Source organism: Mus pahari, chromosome 11, assembly GCF_900095145.1.
Source record: "Mus pahari chromosome 11, PAHARI_EIJ_v1.1, whole genome shotgun sequence".
NCBI lineage: Eukaryota > Metazoa > Chordata > Mammalia > Rodentia > Muridae > Mus > Mus pahari.
In genome coordinates, this window is record NC_034600.1 from 19599216 (window position 1) to 19612174 (window position 12959).

At 41.8% G+C, this 12959-nt stretch overlaps 1 pseudogene; it reads left to right on the forward strand.

Annotated features, from left to right (window-relative positions):
- The first annotated feature begins 4842 nt into the window (after positions 1 to 4842).
- Positions 4843 to 10350, forward strand: LOC110329277 (annotated as a pseudogene).
- The last annotated feature ends 2609 nt before the right edge of the window (positions 10351 to 12959 follow it).

The following is a 12959-nucleotide window of genomic DNA, read 5'->3' on the forward strand; positions in this document are numbered from 1 at the left end:
ATACAGACACTGTGCTACATTTACACAATGGAGTACTACTAAGCTATTAAAATCAATGAATTTGTGAAATTCTTAGGCAAATGGATGAATCTGGAGGATATCATCCTGAGTGAGGTAACCCAATCACAAAAGAACTCACTTGATATGCACTCACTGATAAGTGGATATTAATATTAGCCCAGAAACCTAGAATTCCCAAGATACAATCTCCAAAACACAAGAAAATCAAGAAGAAGGAAGACCATCACATGGGTACTTCATCGCTCCACAAAATGGGGAATAAAATACCCATGGAAGAAGTTGCAGAGACAAAATTTGAAGCTAAGATGAAAGGATGGACCATCCAGAGACTGCCCCACCCGGGGGTCCATCCCATAATCAGCCACCAAACAGACACTATTGCACATGCCAGCGATATTTTGCTGCAAGGACACTGATATACCTATATCTTGTGAGGCTCTCCCAGAACCTGGCAAATACAGAAGTGGATGCTCACAGTCATCTATAGGATAGAATACAGGGCCCCCAATGGAGGAGCTAGAGTAATTACCCAAGGAGCTGAAGGAGTCTGCAACCCTATAGATGGAACAAGAATATAAACTAATCAGTACCCCCAGAGCTCCTATCTCTAGCTGCATATATAGCAGAAGAAGGCCTATTAGCCCATCATTGGGAAGAGAGGCCCCTTGGTCTTGCAAACTTTATATGTCCCATAGAGTAGAAGGCCAGGGCCAAGAAGTGTGAGTGAGTGGGTAGGGAACAGGGCGGGGTGAGGGTATAGGGGACATTCAGGATAGCATTTGAAATGTAAATGAAGAAATGTCTAATAAAAGAAATTTAAAACAAAATAAAAATATATAGGAGTACAGAACTAAGCAAAGAATTCTTATCTGAGTGTTCTCAAACGGTAAAGAAACACCCAAAGAAATCACAGGAGTGGGGATGGGATGGAGGCTTCTCTGTGTGTGTGTGTGTGGGGGGGGTGGAGACCAGGAAAAGGGATAACAATTGTAATGTAAATAAGGAGAACATCAAGTAAAAAAAAAGAAGAAAAAGTTAAGTAAATATAAATCAAAACAATTTCACCTTACACCAATCAGAATGGCTAAAATCAAAAACGCAAATGACAGCAGATTTTGGTGAGGATGTGGAGGAAGAGGAACACTGCTCCATTGCTGGTGGGATTGCAAGCTGATACAACCACTCTGGAAATTAATTTTATGGTTCCTCAGAAAATTAGATATAGTACTACTGGAGGATCCAGCAATACCCAGAGGATGCTTCTGGGCATATACCCAGAACATGCTCTAACCTGTAATAAGGACACATGTTCCACTATGTTAATTCCAGCCTTATTTATAATAGCCAGAATCTGGAAAGAACCCAGAAGTCCTTCAACAGAGGAATGGATACAGAAAATATAGTGTATTTCCACAATGGAGTATTACACAGCTATTAAAAACAAGGAATTTATAAAATTCTTAGGCAAATGGATGAATCTGGAGGATATCATCCTGAATGAGTCTTAGTTAGGGTTTTTACTGCTATTAACAGACACCATGACCAAAGCAACCTTTATAAGGACAACATTTAATTGGAGAAGGCTTACAGGTTTAGAGGTTCAGTCTGGTATTATCAAGACAGGAATCTGGAACCATCCAGGCAGTCATGGTATAGGAGGAGCAGAGGGTTCTATATCTTCATCTGTGGGCTGCTAGTGGAAGACTAACTTCCAGGCAACTAGGGTGAGGTTCTTATAGCCCACACCCACAGGGACACACCTACTCCAACAGGGCCACAACTTTTAATATTCCCACCCCCTGGTCCAAGCATATACAAACCATCACATTCCACTTCCTAGCCCCCACAGGCTTGTTCAACATATGACTATGTGGGGGCCATCCCTACCCATAACATAATAAAAATATATGTAATCCAACTTCCAAAGCCCCCATAGCCTATAGCCATCTCAACAATGTTAAAAGTCAAAAGTTCAAAGTCTCTTCTGAGATTCTGTCAATCACTTAACTGTATTCCCCAAAGCAAAACATGAAACCAGCTGGGAAAACTCCAAAACTCTGCATCTCCATGTTGGATGTCAAAGTGGTCTTCATATCTCCAACACCTTTTTCTTCTTTGTTGACTGCAACAAACTTCTTTGTCCTGGGTTGTTTCCACTCCCTTAGCAGCTTTCCTCAGCAGATAGTTTATAGCTCTGACATCTCAAACATCTTGGGGTCTCCAAGACAACTTCAACTTTATAGCTTTTTGTTCCAGTGTCTGTGATCCACACATGATCTTCTGGGCTCCTACAAAGTGCTGGTGTCACTTCTCTGGCTATGCCCTCTGTAGCACTCTTAAGTTGATTCACTCCACTGCCACAGCTGTTCTTGATTATCATCCTATGCTACTGGCATCACCAATACTCTAATGTCTTCTCACTGCTGCAACTAGGCCTCACTAGTGGCCTCTCATAGGCTGTCTTCATGGTACCAAGCCTCAAATCCTTTGCATGACCACTTCAGATCTGGGTCATCAACTGCACCTGTGGCTGCACCTTCACCAATGGGCTTCCATGGCCTCTCACAATACCAAGTCTCAGCTCTTCTCCATGACCCCTTCATGCCTTTAAAACCAGTAACACCTGGATGATTTTTAAACATTACCAAGTTCAGCTGGAGCATGAGGTAAAAAACTTGGCTAGCTCTGGAACATTGCTTCTTTGTGCTCTCAGAAAATTCTTCCCAAAAGATTTCATCTCAGTCACGATGGTCTCTCCTTAATTACCACTAATTTCTTAGCTCCAGCTAACCAGCATCAATTGTTCCAGTATTCCTTCCATTCTTGACTCTAAAGCCAGTGTCACATGGCCAAACCTGCTGAGTTGTTCTCTATGATGGGGTTAGAACATGCCCCTCCCCTTATTCTATTATATTATAACTAGCTTTATTTTCCAACTCTTTCATTGCCTAGATTTGACTATCTTGAACCTTGTTCTGTAGATTAACCTTGAACTCAGAGATCTTCATGGCTCTTTCTTCTGTAATGCTGGGATTAAAGGTATGTACCAACATGCCTGGACATAAGCTTTTCTTCAACTAGATCTTGCTCTATTCAAGGCTGGCTTTGAACTCAGAGGTCTGCTTACCTTTTCCCCTAGGATTAAAGGCTTCTTCTACCAAGCCTGGACCTAAATTTTGCTGGATAGAATCTTGCCCCAAGTACATCACTCCCTTAATTCAACTTAATATCTTTGAACACAGGACTGAGATCCATTTTACTTCCTGGTGCCCATTAATACTCGAACCATATATTTTATATTTTTTCCTTCTCAACTTGCTATGCTTGTTTTTGAAGGAGAACTTGTCTCATGTTCTTCATGAGACTTAACTACAGAACAAAGTCTATGATGGGCATTTCTGAGACTTCCTTTGTCAATACAATTAATCTAAGTCTCCTCGCCTTAACCTTAGGAAGACTCTTCAGACCAGGGTGAATAGCAGCCATGGTCTTCACCAAAATACTACAAAAACAGTCTCTAGGCCACATACAGATGTTCCTCAGTATCTTTGCCGACATGTTTTCTGGACATTTTTCTTCCTTTAACAATTAGGGCAGCCAACAAGGGATCTAGTGCTGCTACTAGACCAACATGGGACTCAAACCTACAACCCTGGGATTAAGGGTCACATGCTCTACTGACTGAGGTAGCAGGCTGTTTATAAGCAAAGCAAGTCTTTTGAGAGTTATTTAAACCAACCCTCTGAAGGGCAACGCCAATCACCAAGCCAATGGCGTGGCTTGCTCTGGCACCTGCGCCAAGGCGGACATACTCTGCCAGTGACTTAAAATGGTGGTGGTAAGGAATATCTTGGCAAGTAGGATTGGCATTTTCAAAAGCAAGCTGTTTAATAAAAGGGTTCTCAGGCTCTTGGACCCCAAACAAACACTCAGCCATCTCTCTCAGGCGGCTAATGAAAGACTTGTAAGATTCATCCGCACCCTGTACCATGTTAGTGAGTGCAGTGGAGGAGCCCTGTTTTGGGGGCAGCTTTTTCCAGGCAGGGATGCATGCCTGACTGGCCTGAGCCAGGAGGCTAAGGGAAAAGTACATTTGGGCCTCCAAGGTGTTATAAGGCAGCTCGCCCAAAATCTTCCTAAGCAGTCCATGACTTAGTGTCACACATGTTTTTTTAATTTTGATGTCTTTTGCCATTTCTTCCTCTTCTGATTTCCATAATACAAAGTCCCCTCCAGTGAGTGCATCTTGAACGAGCTGCGAAATTCTTTAGGCGTAAGTCACCTCTAGATGATTCAAGGAGTGTCAAAATAAAGGGAGCCATGAGACCGTAATTAGACACTGCCGCTTTAAGTTTTTCCAGAATCTTAAACTCTAGCCATCAATAATGGTAGTGGGGTGGGGCATCCTCAGCTGGGGCATCACAGGAGCATCCTCAAGTCTCCTGTGAGTCGGGCTGAAGTTCATCATCTGTTTCCTCCTCTTCCTCACTTGCTCTCTGGCTTTCATCCATGTCAGTTTTTGGGGACGAGGAATCTCTAAGGACTGTGGTTCCACTCCTTAGGGAGAGGGGGAAGGCTTGGACCTTCTTTTTCTGATCTTTTTTAGTTTTAACAGAGCCCTGAGACTGCTGTTGCTGGGAAGACATTAGATCATGCAACTTAGCCTCTAATGACTGGAGGGCCCTAAGCAGTTGTACTTGTTCCTTTCGGGTCTCTCCCATAAGGCAAAGGAACATTAGGTCAGCAGTTAATTGATGGCAGCCTCCAGACATGGCAGGTGGATCAAAGACTGCATCTAAGGTCCCGTAGGGTGGAGGTGGCATGAAAGGCAGGAGTGCGGTAGCACCTGTCAGTGGAGGGGCCGAGGCAAAGGGATTGTGGCTGCTTTTGGCGGGTTGGGATAGTTCTCCAATTCATTACAAGCTGCCTCCTTCATTAGTGGGTGGCAGTTCACTATCAAAAGTAATAAGGGGAGCCGGGCGTGGTGGCGCACGCCTTTAATCCCAGCACTCCGGAGGCAGAGGCAGGCAGATTTCTGAGTTCAAGGCTAGCTTGGTCTACAAAGTGAGTTCCAGGACATCCAGGGCTACACGGAGAAACCCTGTCTCGAAAAACATAATAATAATAATAATAATAATAATAATAATAATAATAATAATAATAATAATAATAATAGAAAGAAAAAGGCCTGCTGCATGAATTTCCTCCCTAGATGAGAATGAAGAAAGATCCTTAATAGGTGGTAAAGGGGGAAGATCTGTGATGCCATCAGCCACAGAAGGAGGAGCAGATAAAGTTTCCTCTCTTAAAGGGGAAGGAGGTAGCATATGAATTTCTAGGTTAGCAGAAAGGGAACAGGAGATGAATTCTTTAAGAGACCGCTCTCTCTCCAAACCTTGGAGATCTAGCCATTCAGGGGTGATTTTAAGAATGTTATTAATGAGGGACCAGTAGTTAAAGGCTGTAACAGGTATTTTTGTAGGTCTAAATGCTTCATAATAATCTCTGAAACAATCACCAACTCTGTGCCACTTCTTTACATAAATCGTTCCCTTTTGGGGGAACCATGGGCAAATCTCTCCCACAAAATCTAAAAATTTCTTCAAATCCTTTTTTTTAACCCTAGTTCCTCGAGTTTTGAGTGACTCCTTGAGCCCTGTCACAAAAAGTAACTGCTTAGAAAATGCTTGTCCCACGTCTTACCTTATTCCTCCTAAGATCTGCTCTGCTTATGTTCTCTCTCCCAGACTCTCATAATTAGATGGACCATTGCATCATGCCAAACTGAAGCTGCTCTCTGGCACTTCCTGAGATGAGCAGGTAGGCCTACCCTACAATGATGAGCGGCATTCTCTTCCTCAGCGATCCCTAGGAAACCCCATGTTCTGGGCGCCAGTTTGTCCTAACCTGCATGACAGTCAAACAGGGACTTGGGCACCAGGAAGAGAATGGGGGACAAGAAACACGAAGAATGGACAGAAAGACAAGATGTCCTGTTCAAGCTGACAAATTTTTTATTTTTCCCACACAGGTTATATGCTAATAGGAGCAGGAAGGGGGTTGAGGAGTCACTTTGTCTCTAGGTAATGCACCTGTTCCCAGGATCAGCTGGGTAGTACTTTCCCATAGAGGCCAAGACTTAAGGCAGTTAATGTCCAAATAAGGTCACTCCCAACAGTTCTTAGATTTGGTTTGCAAGTATTATATTGATTATTTTTGCGTCAATGTTCATAAGGGAAATTAATCTGAAATTTTCTTTCTTTGTTGAGTCTTTGTGTCATTTAGGTATCATGATAACTGTAGCCTCACAGGATGAGTTTGGCAAAGTTTCTTTTGTATGTATTTTGTGCAATAGTTTGGGCAGAATTTGTATTCACTCCGATTTGAAAGTCTGGTAGAATTTTGCTCTAAAACCATTTAGTCCTATGTTTTTTTAGGTTGGAAAATTTTAATGACTGCTCTTATTCCATTGCTGGTTTTAGGACTATTTAAATTGTTTTTCTGATCTTTATTTAACTTTGGTAATTAGAATGTATACAGAAATCATCCATTTCATTTAGAATTTCTAGATTTCTGGAATACAGGTGATTGAGGTAGTATCTGATGTTTGTTTGGATTTCCACAGTGCCTGTTGATATTTCCCCAACTTTGTTAATTTGAATATTGGCTCTCTCCCTTTCAGCTAAGGGTTTGTCTTCCTTTCTGATTTTCTAAAAACAAACAAACAAACAAACAAACAAACAGCTGTTGGCTAGTTGATTCTTTGTATTATTCTTTTTTGATTCTGATTGATTGAATTTTAGCCCTGAGTTTGATTATTTCTTTCTATCTACTCCTCTTAGATATATTTCTTCTGTTTGATCTAGAGTGTCTTTTTGATCTAGGTGTCCCAATAAGTGGCTAGATCTCTCTAATTTCTTTATGAAGGGACTAGTGCTATGAACTTTGCTCTTAGTAATGGTTTTATCTGTCCCATAAGTTTGTGTATGCACTGATTTCATTTTCATTGACTTCTAGGAGATCTTTAATTTCTTTTTTATTTCTTCTCTGATTCAGTGCTCATTGAGTAGAGACTTATCCAGTTTCCATGAGTTTGAAAGTTCACTATTGTTGTTAAAGTCCAACTTTAACTCATAGTGGTTTGATAAAATAGACAACTTATATCAATTTCCTTGTATCTGTTGAACATTGCTTTGTAACTGTGTATATGTAAAATTTTTGAGAATGTTTTCTGAAGTGTGAAAAGAAGGTATATTCTTTTGAGTTTGGTTGAAAGATTCTGACAGTCTCTGTCAGGTCCATTTGATTCATAACCTCTTTTCGTTTCATTATTCCTCCGTTTAATTTCTGTTTCAGTGTCCTGTCTAATGGTGAGAGTGGAGTGTGGACGTCTCCCATTATTAATATGTGTGATTTCAGATTTAGTAGTTTTTCTTTTATGAGTGTGGACGTCCTTGCATTTGGGCATAGATATTCAGAACTGAGATATCATCTTGGTGGATTTTAATGAGTCAGAAATGTCCTTCCCCATATCTTTAGATTATGGTTGAAAGTTGATTTTATTAGACATTATAATGGCTATTCTAGCTTGTTTCTTGGGTCCATATGCTTGGAAAACATTTTTTCACAACTTTATTCTGAGGTAATGTCTATCTTTATTACTGAAGTATATTTATTATATTCAGAAGAATAATAAATCCTGTTAAGACATCCAGTCTGTTAGCCTGTGTCTTTTCATTGGGGAATTAAATCCATTCATGCTGAGAGATATTAAGTACCACTGATTGTTCATTTCTTTTATTTTGATATTGGTGATTGTAGTGTGTTCGTATGTGTGTGAATGTTTCCTTCTTTTGTTTGTTTTGTTTTTTGTGGTTTTTTTTGTTGTTGTTTTGCTACTGTGGAGTAATTTTCTGTGTTTTTGATGGTGTAGTTAGCATCTTCAGGTTGGAGATTTTCTTCTAGTATCTTTTGAAGAGCTGAGTTTGTGAATAAATATTGTTTAAATTTGCTTTTGCCATCAAATATCTTGTTTTCTCCATCTATGTGACTGAAAACATTGCTGGGTATAATAGACTGGGCTGACATTTTAAGTCTCTTTGTGTATGTAAGATATCTTCCCAGGCCCTTCCAGCTTTTAGAGTCTTGGTTGAGAATTCTGGTGTAAATCTGGTATTTCTGACTTTTTAGGTTTCTTGAACTTTTCATCTTGCAGCGTTTAATATTCTTTGTTTTAACATTTTAACATTCAGTGTTTTGATTAGTTTGTGGCAGAAGGATTTTCTTTTCTGATCATATCTATTTTGTGTTTATATAAACCTCTTGTAGGTTTATAGGCATCTTTGTCTTTGGGATGAGAATATTTTCTTTTATGGTTTTGTTGAAGATATTCTCTAATCATTGTATCTGGGAATCTTATCCTTATTTTATTCTTATTGATATTATGTTTGATGTCCCAGATTTCTTGGATATTTTGTGTCAGGTACTTTTGATTTTTCATTTTCTTTCACTAATATCAGTTTCTTCAATAATAACTTCAATGCCTGATATTCTTTCTCCAATCTCTTTTACTCTATTATCCCCATATCTTTTAATTAATTTTGGTTGAAAGTCTATTTTATTAAATATTATAATAGATAATCTCACTTCTTTCTTGTCTCCATTTGCTTGGAAAACCTTTTCCCAGAACTTTATTCTGAGATGATGTCTACTGTTGTCACTGATGTACACATATTGTATTCCTTTTTTGCTTACCCAGATCTTCCATTTCCAGGATCCCTACATTATGTGTTTTCTTCAATGCTTCTATATCCATTTTAGGTCTTGAAACATTTTATTCATTTCTTCCAATTTTTAATTTCTCATTTCCTGGATTTCTTTAAGGAATTTATTAATTTTATTTTTAAATTTAATTTTGTGGTTTTTACTTATTCAATTTGACATCCAACTCACTGCCCCCTTCCCAGTCACCACTTCCCAGAATCCTTCCTCTATCCCCATCTGCTTCTCCTCTGAGTGAGTAAGAACCATGTGGGTATCCCCACACCCCACCATTTCAAGTCTTTACAAGGCTAGGTGCTTCCTGTCCCACTAAGGCCAGGCAAGGCTCCCCAGCTAGAAGATCATATCTAAGTACAGACAATAACATTTGGACTCATAGAAGAATAATAGGAAGGATTTCAGGCACTGAAGGGGATAGGAGCATCACAGAAAGACCAACAGAGTCATCTGACCTGGACCCTTGGGGCTCTCAGAGACTGAAGCACCAAACAAAGAACATACAGAGTCATCTGACTGCCAGAAATTCACCGTGCCTGTTGTCAACATCCATGCCAGAGAGATCTTTGACTCTCATGGGAATACCACTGTTGAGGTGGATCTGTTCATCACAGAAGGTCTCTTCCAAACTGCCCACCACCAAGGTGCCCAGTGGTGCGTCCACTGGCATCTATGAGGCCCTAGATCTCCGAGACAATGATAAGACCTGCTTCCTGGGGAAAGGTGTCCCTCATGTTGTTGAGCACCTGCTCTGATTAGCATGAAAGTGAATGTTATGGAACAAGAGAAGATTGACCAGCTGATAATGGAGATGGAGGGCACCGAGAATACATCTAAGTTTGGTGCAAATGCCACCCTGGGGATGTCCCTGACTGTCTGCAAAGCTGGTGCAGTAGAAAAGGGCATGCCCCTTTACTATCACATTGCTGACTTGCCCAGAGCCCCTGAATTCCTCACACCAGTCCCAGCTTTCAATGTGATCAATGGCAATTCTCATGCTGGCAACAAGCTAGCCATGCAAGAGTTCATAATCCTGCCTGTGGGGGATCCTGTTTCTGGGAAGCCATGTGCATTGGAGCAGAGGTTTATCACAACATGAAGAACATTATCAAGGAGAAGTATATGAAGGATGCCACTAACATCCTGGAGAACAAAGAAATACTGGAGTTGCTCAAGACTGCAATTGCAAAGGCTGACTACACTGACCAGGCTGTCATCAGCATGGATATGGCTGCCCCTGAGATCTACAGGTCTGGCAAGCATGACCTGGACTTCAAGTCTCCAGACAGCCCCAGCAGGTACATCACACCCAACCAGCTGGCTGACCTGTACAAGTCCTTCATCCAGGACTACCCAGTAGTGTCCATTGAAGACCCCTTTGACCAGGACAACAGGGGTCATTGGCTGAAGTTCAATGCTACTGCAGGCATCCAGGTGGTGCGGGATGACCTCATAGTGATCAACCCTAAGTGGATTGCCAAGGCTGAGGGCATGTAGTCCTTCAACTGCCTCCTGCTCAAAATGAACCAGATCACCAGATCAGCTCTGTGAAGAAGTCTCTGCAAGAGTAAGATTCTGCTGAAGGGACCCAGATATAGTGGCCTCTTGTGAGGCTATACCAGTGCCTGGCAAACATAGAAGTGGATGCTCACAGTCAGCTTTTGGATGGAACACAGGGTCCCCAGTGGAGGAGATAGAGAATGTACCCAAGGAGCTGAAGGGGGTTGTAACCCTATAGGTGGAACAACACTATGAACTAACCCCTGAGCTTGTGTCTCTAGCTGCATATGTAGCAGAAGATGGTCTAGTTGGCCATCATTGGAAAGAGAGGCCCCTTGGTCTTGCAAACTTTATATGACCCAGCACAGAGGAATGCCAGGGCCAAGAAGTAGGAGTGGGTGGGTAGGGGAGCAGGGGTGTGGGGAGGGTATAAAGAACTTTCGGGATAGCATTTGAAATGTAAATAAAGAAAATATATAATTAAAAAAAAAAGAGTGTAAGCTGGCCTGGAGCCACTAGTTGCTTAGGTTTTTGTCCTTGATGATATCCAGGCAGCTCAAGGACTTCCTAGTACTTGCTCCTCCCATGTCACAGCATCCTTAGACGTGCACGCCTGAACACCAGGAACCCTGATGGAGACCCCGGCTTTGTAATCATATGATTGATCTGAATCATTGTTTCTGTCACCTGACTTCCCAGCTCCTGTCTGGTGCCCGCGGAACTCCAGTGTAATTTCTAGGGTACCCAGCAACAAGATTCCCCTAGTGGTTTACATGCAAAACTAAAGGCAGCAGAAGTCCTCCCCACATCCCCCTTCCCAAATAAAAAAGAAAATAAAAGAAAAGAAAAGGAAAGGAAAAGGAAAAGGAAAAGGAAAAGGAAAAGGAAAAGGAAAAGGAAAAGGAAAAGGAAAAGGAAAAGGAAAGGAAAATTCAGACACAATGAGCCTGACCTAGAGTGTAGTGCTTTGAATATGCTTGGCCCCTGGGAGCTGGTACTATTGGAGGTGTGGCTTTGTTAGAAGAGCTATGGCATTGTTGTATGTTGCAGATGTGCCTGGTGCTGTTCTTGTGAACCAATCACCTGATGAATAAAGGAGTCAATCACTGGGCAAGTAGGTGGGACGTTTAGGGTGGAGGGAGAACTAGATGTAGCAGGAGAAAGTTAGGTCCCTTTTGGAATGGAACAGCAGAAAGGTAAGATGCAGCTGCTAGAGTTTTCTGATATGGTGGATCCTCAAAGATTCGCTACTTAAGGAATCAGATTGTAATAAGGCTGACAAGATTAGGTTTTAGTTGTTGCGCCCAGAGATTGAGTTACTATTGTTTCTCAGCTAAGTTTGTGTTGAATTTTCCTTCATGCAGTGGCTCATCTGGGTTCAAGGGAGAAAGGTACTGTGGCAAAATGTGGGTTTGCCAGATGTGCACCACAAAGGCTGTGGGGGGATTTGAACCGCAGGGTAGGCATTCTATCTACCAGCCAGTGGGAACCTGGAGAGCTGCATGGAGACATTTCAGGAGTGCTAGGCCAAAGAGTCTCCACCAGAAAAAATAGCCAGTGCTTGGCTGGCCGAGCTGCCGGTGCAGAGACACAAGCACAGAATAAAGCTGGTTCTACATTTATATTTGTTAATTTCCCGCAACAGCTGTATATCACTATGGGGTTGGGATTTGAGGCCTCTATGCTCAAGCTCTTCCAAAGACAAGAAAGAGCCTCCTCCTATATAGGAAGATGCACAGGATAGTCTCCTTCTAGATGTGTCTGGATCAAGATGTAGAACTTTTGACTCTTCCAATACCATGTCTACCTGACCATCTGAAACTATAAGCCAGCCTCAATTAAATGTTTTCCTTTTTAAAAGTTTTCTTTGTCATGCTGTCTCTTCACAGCAATGAAACCCTGAGATAAAAGGCATACCTTGCAAAAAGAAAAATAACACATGGTGGCTAGGAAGTCACTGCTTAAGTAATAATTTTTAAATCCTTGCCAAAATAGTAAAACAGTGTTTTACAAGAAGAATCAAATTACCAAGAATAAGAAATCCTAATATAGAACTAATATAAAATTGAAACAGATTTTTAACTAAGAAGTCCATAAAATAGAGAAAAGACAAACAACTAAATAAAGCTGTGAAACATACAAAAGTATTGCTATTTTTTCAGGGATATCCAAATATTATCTCAAGGTCTTGTGGGGCCATTGGTGTGGGGGAAAGGGGAAAGAACCTGCTTCCTGCCAGAGTTCCTGTGCTCAGGGCATGCAGACACGGGAGGACTGTTGAATGATTTCCATGAGGGCCCAGGAGGGTGTCTGGCTGTGGGAAGCCATGGAATCCCAGCTCAGTGGTGGTAGGGGGGGTGAAGTGGACAAGCGGCAGCTCTATGTATCAGGTTCTAAGCATTGGGCAACCCACCCATGCTGGATACCATGGAAGAGCTGAGAACAAAATGGGGCAATGGGGACAGGTCAGTCAGCCCCACCAAAGGGAGGAGAGAGCAGGGGGAGAGGGTGCCTGATTGAGTGTTCCTGCGCCTGCAGAAACACTCTGGTCTGGGTTCGTATGGAGGCGGAGACGAGTGCCCGCTGACGTAGGTGGTCCAAGGATGCTGCATTTTGGGAGATCTGGGGAGGCCCTCTCGGTAGCAGCTCTGGTATGTCTG